Raw genomic sequence first — 13,073 nt, forward strand, 5'->3', positions numbered from 1 at the left:
TTTTATAGTTAAAAAATTTTTAAATTTCAAGATCATAACTATGTGGATAGATATTAGATAATAATAAATAAATTTTTTAAATATAATTAAAAAAATGTGGGGCCCTACATGATTGTGTGGCCCTATTATAGCAATAAATTTATTGGATATTAGTCATAAATTAAATTATAAAATCTTGGGACCCTTGACATAGCCCTTGGTCACCTATGCCTAGGGCGGGGCCTGTTTATTCATACAGTGGAGAGTTATATTTAGCTGAATTAAAAAGTAAAACTTTGAAAATGAATTGGATATGAATAGATATGGAAATCAGTAAGGTTAGGTTATAACTTTTTTTTTTTTAAATCTTTTCGATAATTTGATGATTGTGGTTTCTTGCTTTTTTTAATGACTTCAACATCTTTTGGACAAGCCATGATACAAAAAATTCCATTCTATGTTTTCATTACCACATTATTGTACTCCTATTTTATGTAAATTAGTAATATTATTAACTTTGAATGTCTAGTTAATCATTTTTATACTTGTTTACTTTGAATGGCATTATAAACTTTTATTGCAATTGTTATATTTATTGATTGGTATGGCTATTGATTGATGGAGACTATGTCGCCTACGATTCAAGTGAACTTGTCGATCACGTAATAAAAGTATGTATGAAGCACGGAATTGATCCACGAGTAACTTAGAATTAATAGTACTAATTTAAGACTATTTAATTAGCCTAGATTAATTGCGAAGATGTGAAATCAAAAGTGAAAACTAGAGACTGAAATAATAATATATATATATATATATATATATATCAAACCACTTCAAATTCAACCAAGTCAATCAAGCTCAAGCCCAAATCAATTCAACTTCAATTACAATTCAAACTCAATCAACCATAAGCTTAAGCCAGCCATCAGTCACAATTCAACACAACCAACTAACTTATAACCAAGTCCAACCCAACTCAAATCAATCAAGCTTGAACCCATCCTCTAAACATACTTCACCACCTTCTTAGCGATCTTTAACCTTCCTTAATAACTTATTACCTCATCATCATCAACATCATCATTTACACCACCACTGCCTTCATCTTCATCTTCATCCCCTTACCACCCTCAACCATCTCTTCCTCTGCAACAAGCTTGCATCAACTACATGCTTGCCAAGGAACTCTTTTCCTCACAAACATCACCACTCTATTCTCATCACTATCGCCATTAACTTCTCCACCTCCTTTAACATCATCCCTCCCCATGGAGATATAAGCCAACAAAACTTCCTCTATAACAGCACCCAAATACTTTATCGCAAGCCCACAATAAACTTCAAAACATATATACATGTTTGCCTTCGCAAACAAAACAATCAGAACACTCCTCATCACATGAAACCTTGGATTCAACCCTTACCTTCTCGGTGATAACTCCGGCGGTCCCAAGCTCCGGTGTTCCACTTGAACAATCTCTTTCTCTCTCTCTCTCTCTCTCTGGAATTTAAACTAAAATTAAGCAAAAGTATTGTTTAGTCACTGGCTTCACTCTCTTTCCTTGGAAGTCCGTGACAAATAACACTTTAATGAAGCCGAAGAACTCGTACCAATAATTCCTCAAATCTTTCCTGAAACTCCTTATTTTCAATAATCCTTAGCATATCAACCCTTGAAATTTCAAATTAAACCTTTTACTCGTACAAATTATCAGCATAAAGTCCTTGCAGAATTTCAAATAATCATATTTAAAAGACCGGATGTTACATTATCATATTAATTTTCTTATATTCATGATATGGGCTTAATTAATACTAATAATAAGATAAGGGAAAATATTGATGTTTGTGCTAGTGGTAATTGATAAAAGTCAGAAAAATTGTAAGGAAGCATTTGTTGATGCACCATAAGTTTGCCACTTTAGTGGATAGATAGCAATTCAGGAACTAGGTGAAGATAATTATCTTCTATAGGCTTGATTATCCCCAAACCCTAAATATGCTCAACTAATATAAAGCGTTTGACAAACAATACCACTATTTCTCTGTCTTTATAATTGCCCACTATTTCTTGCCTTCCACTCCATATATATATATATATATATATATCTCAATAGTCTTTATCCTCTATATATACCCCATTAACAAAGGAAGCCCAATATCAGTAGGACTACTTGTCTTGGGACAAAGTACATAATTTACTCGTTCTGCTTTCTTAATTCTTGTTTCAAAAACTATACATGCATGTACATATTACATCTGATCAATTTTAACATGCATAATTCATTTGCTGATTTTTGTATTTGTAGGTTATAAGCATACTAGCCATGAAGCTGCTGAAAACCCTAGTTTTGCTTGTCCTGCTCATGGCTTCAGCCATGGCTGCAACAGAAGGCATGCATGATGAGGACTGGGCAACCATTCCTGATGATGGTTCGTTTGAGACTTCAGCTACAGGAATTGGTACTGAAGCAAAATTGAATGGTTGGCGAGAGACTGGTATTCACGTCAATCTTCCTCCTCCCAAGATAATTAAGAAGCCATGAATATAACCCATGACCAGAGCATGGAGCAGTGCATATTTTATATAGTTGAAGAAGATGAAGCTAGCAGGAGCCCGTATACCTGATGTGTGAGTCTTGTTAGAGTCGGGCTTATATATATATATATATATATGCCCAAACTAGTTTGTTGAATAAGATGTAGCCAGTCTCTTTGTGCTGCCTTTGGCATCTATGCATGCATGCATGCCTGCCTCTCTCTTTCAATCTATCTAGAGTACTTCTTGAGCTAAATTTCAGGTATAATATATATGTTGTGTGCTGTATTATGGTGCATATTTTTGTGTGTGTGCGCACGAAAACTAAGAACAGTAACATCAACATCAACAAAAACTAAGGATTCTCAAAGGTATAGCTTTCAGGATATGAATTTTTAGCACTTAACCATTGATAACTTACCATTGACTGGTAGAGGAAAAAGTTATGGTGTTTGTTTTTATTTATTTCATTTAAAGGTTTTAGAGTTCATGCAAGTGGTAAAAGTTAATATGGGGACCCTAGGATTTATTTATGTGTCATGAAAGAAAGAAAACTTGAGGATTTTAAGACGGATTGCTTGTATATGCCCTTAAGTATAATTAGATTCATCTAGCTTTAAATTAAACGCAATCTAAGGACATAGTTAGCTCATCATTCATGAATTAAAGAAGCAGATTGTCGTTGCATTAAGAACTTTATGCATGGATAGGTGTTTTATCCATATAAATATTTCACTAGAGGGTTTATAGGTTAAACTTGAAATTAAGCATTAGTTTTTCTAACTCATGTAAAACTGATAATCAGTTTGGTTGGAATAAATATCGTACTCTCAGTTTTGTTTGTTTCATGGTGCAAACCACCAAGTATTTTCACCTTTCATTAAAACAAATATCGTTGCATTCGGTCATCTCCAAGAAGATGACTTAAGGTACTCCAATTGTATAACTTAAATTGTTATCCCTGGATAGGAAATATTCATGTCCATGAGTAGGAAAAACTTAATCCATATGCATGTTGTATTGCAAAATACTAATTTCCTCTAAAAAACAAAAAGAAAAAACATGATTAGTTTCTCATCTTACGTCTATCAAATAGAGGTCATATCACAAGCCTCTTGATTGTGGTTTATACGTGTATAATTGAACATATTTTCATATTATTTTCTACACTTAGTTGGCATATATTGTAGCATTTATTTGGAATATGGTAATTAACATGGTGAAGAATTGATTCTAGGTCAGAGACCAAGCATAATGACCACGAGGGAGTCAAAAGAAACTATTTTGAAGAAAGATCGATGAGAAAGAAAAAGGTCCCTTGACATAAAGAATAAGAGAATATACCAACCACCTTAATTATGACCCCCTTACAACCATTACTTATGGTGGTAAGTCTCAAACATAAGACCGTTCAAGTATGCTTATGTCTGTAAGTAGGAGTGTAACTACCAAATAGAAGGGTTTAAAAGCAAGACTTACGACTGTAAGGGTGGTTGCATAAGGATCAGCTAGAGGAACTTATGAACATATGCCTGTAAGGGAGGTCACAAGTACTAGACAGTGAAGCTTACAGTCCAACACTTACAACCATAACCCTGATCATAACATCTAGACAAAAAACCTTACAGTTGGATCTTATGCCCATAAGATGCTCAAAAGGCACCCGACTCCCTATTTCCAGCCACTTATGACCTTGTTCTTACGCTTATATGTGTCCTATAAGCTATAAAAGATTTCAGTGAAGGTTTTTGGGGATCTTTTAGCTGTCCAGAAAAGGAAGAGAGGAGAAGGAATTACATGCCCTTCTCCAGCAATCCAATCACTTGGTAAGTTTCATCCACGGTCTAGGGCATCAAGGAAGTTGTTGAGGAAAGTGCTTGGTGGCATTTGAGGAAGATTTGTGGGAGATTCATCGACAATCTAGTATTGAGGAGTTTGAAGGAGTTTTAATGCTTTCCTATGCTTTATTTCTCTCAATTTGATTGTATGATTGTTCTCCATTAATGGAAAACCAAACTCCATGGTGTTTGGGTAATATAGATCCTACAGGTTACCATTTTATGACAGTGGTTGTAGACATTTAATCTTGAATTAATTTTTCTATTGCAATATAATGCTTTTGAATACAATTGAGTCTCTATCTTATATTGAACTCTATTGTGGTGATAGCTGAAAGTTTCATGATTGATGTACACGAGTGACATATCAAAGATCCGCCATGTATAGCCATACCACAAATGAAAGGAGCCATGAGTTAGCCTAGAAATAAGGCATTTGTAGAAAAGAGATTTCTATCCCCATATTTCTTTTGAGTGGGCTAACGTCAGGATTCCATTCATAATACAATCATAGAAAATGAGCACTAGGAAGAGATTCCAATATTGGCTTGTATGGGATTAGGGTTAATAGCTTGGGGAGAAGGATTGGCTATTCACTGTACTTATGACTTATATAGAAATAGTTCACAGAGTGTATTGCACTTATAGGGTTCTTTGTATCAGTGTCGTATAGGACTAGTTATTATTCACCTTGAGAAAAAGGAGCAATATAATTTAGGAACTTTTTCAATTCAATTGTATTGCAATATTTAGTGCAATCTTGTCAAAAGCTTAACCAAATCCTACGGGAAACTTTGTGGTTAAGCACCTCTCTTTCATGCTTGATTTGCTATCATGTTATTGTCACTTTAGCTTTTAGTTTTCACTTTTAATTTGATACCTTCAATCTTAGTTTTAGGTTAATCAACAAGTTCTGAATTAGTACTAGTGCTTCCTCATTCCTAGTGCATTGATACCCTGCTTCACCCATTCTTTACCACTTGATAGACACGTCCACTTGAGTTGTAGGTGACATTAGTCCCTATAAGTGGTACATCACATACCTTAGCAAACGCGAGGTTCATCGTTGTTGCTCCTTTTAATCCAATATTCTTTTCAATTCCAAACTCTCCAATCCTCATCAGCATCCTCTTACTTTTTAAATAAAAATCCTTTAAAAATTTGATAAGTGTTTGAACATGCATATTTCATATATCAACTACACTACATTTGGCATGTAATTTCATATATTTAGCGCCAAACTTGTACATAATCACATTCTTTTGGTCATTGAGAGCTTTAATTGTGATAGGGATGCAAGGATACACCCTGATCAAGTAGTAAAAGTGTGAACAAAAGCAGGGTATTGATCCACAGGGAAGAATGAGAGTGCTAGTACTAGTCTTAATTCCGAAAAATAGCCTAAACAAAAGTTGTGTTGTGTGTGAATAAACTAAGAAGCATGAGAAAAGAAACAAGAGTACGGAAATAAAATCAATAGAGAAACAAAGTAGAAAGGGATACCTAGGAATAGTATACCTCTAGGGTTTATTAAGTTCAGGATAAAGGTTGTATATGTATGCAATCCTATTTAAACCAAGAGAAATCCTAAAATATACTAAACCCTTCCTGCAAGAGCGATTAGTAACTGATTCAGTGCAGTGCTGATACATACACTCCACAATCGCATTGCACTCTATATATGAAATCTCAATGTTTATTAACAAGAATTTCTAAAGTAGATAATCTTTCTTGGGAAAAGATTATCCCTAACCCATACAGAATAAAAATTTAATTTCTACTAAAATCTATTCCCTACGATTGCAAGAAGCATGAAAAATCACTTGTTAATCCACTCGGGAGGATTGATGGAGGAGAACTCTTGACTCCAAAGTACCCGCACTGCTAGGCTTACTCACAATCCCCTTTAATTGCAGCATGTTTGTGCTAGGTAGGTATTTCTACTAGTCATGACAAAGCACATCTAACATGAGAACTAGGGCTTCCACCTCGTTAGCAATCAAGCCATTCAAAACACGCAATTGGATTTAAATAACATGGATTGCAATTAAAAACAATTAAAATACCACAATCTACAACCTATATCAAAATAGCATAAAACCTTAGAGTTCAACTATGCCCAAGCATTTACAAAATTATCCCTACATTAATGGAGGCCAAGCATCCAAACAACAAGACACAAGAAGAATCAATAAAGAGATAAAAACCCCATTTTCAATTGTGCCAAGAGGTGATTGCCGAAGAACACCCTGAAGATCTTCCATGAATGCCGCCAAGCTAGTCTTAACAGCTACAATCATTCTTCTCCCCAATAGGTGGGCCGAATCTCCCTTTTTGAATATCTCCAAAGTCTAGGAAATCTAGACCCTTTCTTTCCTTAAGCCTCGCCTTCAACTAGGACAAAAAATGCCCTAGAAACCTTTGTCAGGAATATTTATACTATGACACTAACGGGCCACTTATGGGCATCAGGACATGGTCGTAAGGAGCTAGGGATGATGGGTCGCAAGCCTTACATGATCACTAATGACCGTAAGTCGAGTTAGTAAGGTCTTTTGAATGGTGTTACGGTCTAAATTATGGGTGCAAGTGCTAGATCACAATATTTTATGTATACCTCTTGCGACTGCCCTTAAGGGCATATGCTTTACTCGTAAGCTCCTCTAAATGATCCTTACTGTCCGTCTTACGAGCGTACTACAAAAAAAATTACAATTTTGCAACGGACTATTACAAAATAATAAATCTGTTGCAATTTTATAACATATTTGTAACAAATTTGTGACTAATTAAAAAATTTGCAACAAATTTTTCGACAGGAAAAAATCCGTTGCAAAAGTTATTTGAAACGGATTTGCAACAATTTTTGCAATAGAATTGTAATGAATTGGCAACAGAATAGTTTTCCATTGCAATAAAATGGAGGGAATAGCGTGGGAAATAATTTGCAATGGATTTACAACGGACAGGAAACAAACATTCTCAATGGATGTAATTGTTGAAATTTGCAACATCAGTTGTCACAGATTTGCAACGGAATTGTCATGAATTTTTTTTTAAAAATAAATGGAGTAAAATTAATATACTTTCCTATTTTAGTTATTATAATTACTTTCATATTTTATTTCTAGAAATTTATTATTTTTAAAAATTATAATGAATTTAAAAAATAATTAAAATCAACTAATTATTTTTATAATATTTTCAATTCTAAAATATTTTAATGAGAAAATATTAAGTTATAAAAATATTTAATTTTTTATTTATAAAATAAAAATATTTTAATTAAATTTTTAAAATAAAATGATTATTATTTAATATTAATATTTTGACTATGTACTTATAAGAGGAATGTTTGATTCTTCTAAAATTAAACATATAATGTACATATAAGTATAGATTTAAATTTATATACAAGCTTATTATGAAATTTCTTGTCTTTTATAATGTTCTTGATGAACTATTTTAATTTCAGCTTGTATATGCATGTTGATTTACACTTGGAAATGATTAAACCTCTGTTTAGCATCTAATTGAATGGATGAAGAATAATTAAATATGAGAGATGACACGTATCCGAATTGCGTGTGAACTGCAAGTGTACGGTTGTCGAAGTAATAATTACACTGGTGAGTGGGTAGTCGAATCCACAGGGAACGGAAGTATTAGTAGTAACCAATTCTTAGTTGTCTAGTCGAAATCAATGGATGTAATGAAATGAACTAATTGCAAGAAAATTAGTAAGCAAGCAAGTGGGCAAGAAAGAAAGTAAAGGAGATCTCAATCAATAAAGATGAGATACCTGGGCGATGCTTCCCCTAGGATCTTACATGAAGCTCAAGATTCATTAAATGCTTCTAAACCGAGTTTAAGAAGTTGAGGTAATCCAAGAACAACCAGACCTTGCCTCCAAGCTACCGGTACTAGTCCCCTACAAGGTCCTCGTAGAGAAATCGCTCAATCTCAACACCTCACAACTCATATGACCACAATCAGCTCTAGGGATACCTAAGAGTGAAACCAATTCCTAAAAATAGATCCAACCCTATTTCTCGGCGAAGGATCCCTAATCCCCTACAAGGTCCCGGTGGAGAAAACTCTCAATCACACGCCTCACACCAAATATGGTTGCATAGAGTCTAGGGAAATACGGAGATAAGAAACACTCATCGGAGGGAATGGGGACACTCTGCTATCTCACGACTCACCCTCTCAACCCTCTTTAACCTTGGCGTTTGATTGCTTCCCCGCAAGTGTACAGGGATTGCCAAGTAATACCTCGCGTGAAGACGCGAGGATAGTATTCCATGGGGCTAAGGTTCTCCTATTACTCCTTCTTGAGCTATTATCTAGCCTAAGATCTCAAATGATGGATTTTTACTCTACTAAATGTAATTAAAACTAAAACGAGATTATGACCAAATTAGAGAGAACAAGCAATAAGCAAGCAAGAAAATCAATGAGATGCAAAGGCCTATGGATGAGGATCCCCTTGAGGGGTTATCATGCAACATGGATGATGATCTAAAGATGCAAGGGTAAAATGGACCATGAGATTCAAAGATTAGAACAACCCCAATTTCACGGCGATTGAACCCTAATCCTATACGAACATAAATAGGAATTTCTTCCAAATCTACATTCCTACGATTGCATTGAGTACGAGGAAATCTCACTTAGGATTAAACCTACTCTTCTTTGGATTAAACCTACATGGAGGGCTACCAAACACCCGATTTCTCGGCGTGATGATACAAGTATCCCCTTCTAATCCATTCATGATCTAATACATGTGAGCAAGTCACATCTACATGCATCACTCATAAAAGAGCTACGGATTTCTCCTTAGTGTAGCACTTAGCATGAAAACAATGGATTAAATCTCAAAATTACCCAAGCATGGAATTAACATGTTATCATCCAACATACATGATAAAACCCCCCAAGGTTCACCAACACTCGGTGGCCTTGGGGGTCTAGTGTGTCATCATCCCACAACAAGCAATACAAACAAGCAAAACATGAAACAAAAGCATAAATGACACTCCCTAGATGAAATGGTGAAGGAGGAGGTGAAGAATATGCCGAATGACGCTTTCCCCGCCAAAGGAGTGCCAAATGACGCTTCCTCTAGCCGTGGGTCTCCTTCCTTCAAATCGTGGTAGATCTCCCCTTGAATGATGTTGCCTTCTTGCCTTGAGAATCTTGGACCTTGGGCTTGAATGATCTTCTAGCTTCCTTGCCCTTCTTCTCCTTCCCAAGGTCGCCCAAAATCTCCCAAGTGATCTCCCCAAAGTCGGCCAAGAAAAGGTCCATCCAAAAGTCCCTTTTTTCTGCCCTAAAAATTGGTATTTATACCCCCTGAGGCATACGGGTCGTATGGGGGTCATATGGGGGTCGTATAGCACCCAAAAACCCTAGATTCGTGATCTATACGGGGTGCATACGGCCCCCATACTAGGTAGTATGGAAATCTGGGCAGACACTCCAAATCAATCCGCTGCTACAGTGCATACGGCCCCCATACTGGGTAGTATGGGGGTAGTATGAAATTCCTGTTTTCTTCTCTTTTCGCCCAAATGATATCTTCTTGTTCTCCATGGCTTCCTTGTGCCCTACAAAGCAAATAATAGATGATTAAGCGCAAAACGGGCATCAAACCTCACGAAATACATGCAAAGTGAATACGATATATGCATGAAAACATCTACATTTAGACACTTATCAAATATCCCCACACTTAAGCATTGCTTGTCCCCAAGCAAACAACTCATGAAAAACAAAGAGACTGAGAAGTGGCTAAATGCATTACCTCTGGCATCAAGTAAATATAAGACTCCAAAAGCAATGGACAATGATACGTAGATGTTGAGTCATAGTCAATAAGCATAATAAAAAAATATCCCTGTGTCACCCCTTATATAGTCTCGTGCCATGTAAGTGAATCTTATATCTCATATGCCCCTGATCCGGTCTAGCCTAAGGACTTCAATCAAGATACACTCTAGATGCTAATCACTCCACTTACAAAGAATACTAAGTCTTAAACTACTAAGTGCTACTTCAATGGCCAAATAAGATCCTTCTAAATCTATAGCTCGAAACTAAATCCACTTTCATCTCAAAACCTTTGGTAGGTACTCACATAGATCACTAGAGTTTTTATTTTCATTTCATCATTCATTTCTTTTCTTATTTTTTTCCGAGTCCGACTAACGTAGACTGCACCAACATCATTTTGAAATCTTTCTGGAGGGTGCACATGCTGGTTAGGCACAAGAGCCACCCAACTACTCGATTACAGTCAACATAGATGCATTCATGCTTCTGAATCAGAGGAATACTGACATAGACTCATTTTTTCATTCATTTCTTTTTTCACATTCACCCTAGATCACATCTTCAGAGTACTCTACATGCCACAAAACTAGGATTAGCTCAACAAGACTTAGAAGTTCTTAAGAGAACATTGAAGGATAGAACTTAGTGTTCTAAGGCCAAGTACTCAAAGTAGTGTGTTACGCATACAAGAGAGTTAGAGTAGTCACATTGGCTATTCCCAGGGCATCGACAAAAAATTCAGTGCACATGACAATACTAGGGGTAAAAACGAGATTCAATAAAAGCATAGAAACAAGTAACTCACATCAATCATTAGTCCAAGCTAAAAAGAATCTTACAAGAATGAACAAAAGCCATCATAGGTAACACTAGCATGTAGCAAATTATCCTAAAACATGAAATACACCCCATCCCCACACTTTAGTGTTGTACATTGCCCTCAATGTACACTAATCATGAAAAAAATATGCAAGATGAAGCAATGCAAATAATATAGGAGGGATGAAAACGAACTCCCCCGGGTTCAACTTGTAGCTCGTCGTGAGGTAGGACGTGAGAAAATGTGTGGTGAGCAATACATGTCTCATCCGACCTCTATTAAAACCAGGAAAGCCCACCAAATTCGCTTAATGCCTTGCGAGGCAAAATGGGGACATCATCATTCCACAAAGAATTTAAAGATACAAGCACAAGGGGAAAACTAGAGAGTAGTCAACAAAAACACAAAGATGAAAATAAACTAAAGTTCGACAACACAAGTCGGTAGGGTAAAACCATGCCAACTTAACAAAATACAAAACAAAGCAAGCAAAAAGTAAACAATATTTGTCCAAGCTCCAACAAGTCTGCTATTCATCACAATCTGTCTGGTGGTGGTGGCATGGCGGTAGAAGAAGTGGCTACAGAGTAGTGAGGATGAACCATAGTAGGAAGTGATGAAACGGTGAAGATCTGCCTCGAGCCGGCGTTGTCCCTCAATGATCTGGTAAAGTTGGCCATGAATCTCACGCTGCTCGACACACGTCCCGAACCTCGCCCCTCAAGCCCCCTCGGGCTCTCATGTCAAAGTCGGGGTAAAGATGTAGTGCCCGGGGTAGGAGCGAGCGCACCATCAGGGTTCTAACTCGTGTGCTCGCTCGTCATCGACTAGACTCACCAGTGGCCTGGTGGCGTGTGGGTCTGCCACGTGCGACCATCAAGCCTCGCGTCTGCTCAAGTAAACCCATGCCACGGATCAATCTAGTCACATAGGGCCAATAAATATAGATCCCAATCGTGCATACGAGCCCTGGTGAAGAAATGCATCGGCGACAAGGTGACCAAGGTGAGTAGGGCATCGCTCAAAGATGCCATACATCGTATAAATATCGGCTTGAGTGACAACCCCTTTGCTATCGGTCCGGCCCCAAATGGATCGAGCAATCAAAGCATGAATGAATCTGTGTGCCTGGTCAATCATGCTCGAGGCCTTTCGTGTTTGATCATCACCCGCCAAAGTCACCCAATAGTTGCCTTTCGTCCCAATCCACTTGGGAGATCAAGCTTAAGATGGTTACCGAGCATAGAGTTGATAAACTCATCATCATAAATCCCCAAGTACTTGGCAAACTCCAAGTGGTGCATAGTACGCTTCCTTCCAAAAGCTTGAAAATGGATGGTGAGAATTTTCCTATTCCACACAGAATCTCCATCTTGTTGTGCCTCAAATGTACTCAAAACCTCCAAGGTTAATTGATGAAAGGTTGGCTCGTTTATGGCAAAAAGCTTGTCCCAACAATTCTTTGATAGCCATTCCCTTACTTGACTTGCAATCCCAAGGCTCTCCACAAGTACCCACTCAAGGTAGCACAATGTTCCAAATGGTTTTGTTTTCAGTCGATCATATCTCTCTCGATGATGGGATAACTTGAAGACGGGCTCATTAGGTGTAGAGGAGGGCCCGAGTGGTCCTTGGGCGCTTGGAGGCGAGCTGTTTTGTGTCAGGCATCCCTACAATGAAGATAAAGTTTGTTCAAGCTCATAGGGAAACAAGGCAAAGCAAAAGAAAATGCTAGAGATAGAGGAAACACAAGAAAAATCAAAGTTTTAAGGTCATACGGCCGTATAGGGGCCGTATGGTCAGTATTCATATGTCAAGAGTCTCCCCTATATTGAAAGCATCAAAATTTGTTTTACATAAATTTGAAGGAAAATTCATCCATGACATTCACATCATTCAAACCAAGCAAAATGCTAAAGAAATCCCACACAAAATCTCCAAGAATGCCCAAGAAATGAGAAAAAAATAAAAACTAGGGCATAGAAAAAAAGCATACCCTACTGAAATCTTGAGAAAACAAGCTTTTAAACTCGAGGAAAAACCACTAGATCGA

The 13,073-nt window shown here is 37.0% G+C and overlaps 1 long non-coding RNA gene across 1 annotated transcript; it reads left to right on the plus strand.

Moving 5' to 3' along the window:
- Positions 1–2,113: 2,113 nt before the first annotated feature.
- Positions 2,114–2,819, plus strand: LOC120278693. The gene is made up of 2 exons (XR_005541744.1): positions 2,114–2,171; positions 2,292–2,819. It is a non-coding gene; the product is annotated as an uncharacterized LOC120278693 (long non-coding RNA).
- Positions 2,820–13,073: the final 10,254 nt, after the last annotated feature.

The sequence above is a fragment of the Dioscorea cayenensis genome, chromosome 2, assembly GCF_009730915.1.
Source record: "Dioscorea cayenensis subsp. rotundata cultivar TDr96_F1 chromosome 2, TDr96_F1_v2_PseudoChromosome.rev07_lg8_w22 25.fasta, whole genome shotgun sequence".
In the NCBI taxonomy this organism is placed as follows: Eukaryota; Viridiplantae; Streptophyta; class Magnoliopsida; order Dioscoreales; family Dioscoreaceae; genus Dioscorea; species Dioscorea cayenensis.